Source organism: Chiloscyllium plagiosum, chromosome 9 (genome assembly GCF_004010195.1).
Source record: "Chiloscyllium plagiosum isolate BGI_BamShark_2017 chromosome 9, ASM401019v2, whole genome shotgun sequence".
Taxonomy (NCBI): Eukaryota; Metazoa; Chordata; class Chondrichthyes; order Orectolobiformes; family Hemiscylliidae; genus Chiloscyllium; species Chiloscyllium plagiosum.
In genome coordinates this window covers 44,780,616-44,782,243 of record NC_057718.1, presented here as the reverse complement: position 1 = coordinate 44,782,243, position 1,628 = coordinate 44,780,616, and the positions used below count along the sequence as shown (strand labels likewise).

Genomic DNA, 1,628 nt, shown 5'->3' with positions numbered 1-1,628 from the left:
TGCATTCCACATTCTCATTTGTTTGTGTATTGAATGCCACATTCTCATCTGTTTGTGTATTGAATTCCACATTCCATTCTGTTTGTGTATTGAATTCCACATTCTCATTCTCTTTGTGTATTGAATTCCACATTATCATACTGTTTGCGTATTGAGTTCCACATTCTCATTCTAAATGTATATTGAATTCCATGCACTCATCCTTTTTGGATATTGAATTCCACATTCTCATTCTGTTTGTGTATCGAATTCCACATTCTCATCTGTTTGTGTATTGCATTCCACATTCTCATCTGTTTGTGTATTGAATTCCACATTCTCATTCTCTTTATGCATTGAATCCCACATTATCATTCTGTTGGCTTATTGAATTCCACATTCTCATCTGTATGCGTATTGAATCCAACGTTCTCATCTGTTTGTGTATTGAATTCCACATTCTCATTCTATTTGTGTATTGACTTCCATATTCTCATTCTGTTTGTGTATTGTATTCCACATTCTCATCCGTTTGTCGATTGAATGCCACATTCTCATTCTGTTTGTCTGTTGAATTCCACATTCTCATTCTATTTGTGTATTGACTTCCATATTCTCATTCTGTTTGTGTATTGTATTCCACATTCTCATCTGTTTGTCGATTGAATGCCACATTCTCATTCTGTTTGTCTGTTGAATTCCACATTCTCATCTATTTGTGTATTGCATTCCATATTCTCATTCTGTTTGTGTATTGAATTCCACATTCTCATCTGTTTGTGTATTGCATTCCACAATCTCATCTGTTTGTTTATTGCATTCCACATTCTCATTTGTTTGTGTATTGAATTCCACATTCTCATCTGTTTGTGTATTGAATTCCACATTCTCATTGTGTTTGTGTATTGAATTCCACATTCTCATTCTGTTTGCAGATTGAATTCGACATTATCATTCTGTTTGCGTATTGAATTTCACATTCTCATCTGAATGTATATTGAATTCCACGCACTCATTCTTTTTGTCTGTTGAATTCCACATTCTCATTCTGTTTGTGTATCGAATTCCACATTCTCGTCTGTTTGTGTATTGCATTCCACATTCTCACCTGTTTGTGTATTGAATTCCACATTCTTATTCTGTTTGTGTATTGAATTCCACATTATTATTCTGTTTGCATATTGAATACCACATTCTCATTATAAATGCGTATTGAATTCCACATTCGCATCTGTTTGCATATTGAATTTCACATTCTCATCTGTATGCATATTGAATCCAACGTTCTCATCTGTTTGTGTATTGCATTCCACATTCTCATTCTATTTGTGTATTGACTTCCATATTCTCATTCTGTTTGTGTATTGTATTCCACATTCTCATCTGTTTTGTGTATTGAATTTAACATTATCATTCTGTTTGCGTATTGAATTTCACATTCTCATCTAAATGTATATTGAATTCCACGCACTCATTCTTTTTGTCTGTTGAATTCCACATTCTCATCTATTTGTGTATTGCATTCCATATTCTCATTCTGTTTGTATATTGAATTCCACAATGTCATTCTTTTTGTGTATCGAATTTCACATTCTCATCCTGTTTTTGTATCGAATTCTACATTCTCATTCTGTTTGTGTATTGAATTC

At 33.0% G+C, this 1,628-nt stretch overlaps 1 protein-coding gene across 2 annotated transcripts in view; it reads left to right on the top strand.

The window, feature by feature from the left end:
* LOC122552824 (potassium channel subfamily K member 2-like) overlaps positions 1–1,628 on the top strand; it is a 179,866-nt gene that overhangs the window by 42,662 nt on the left and 135,576 nt on the right. The window lies entirely within an intron of this gene.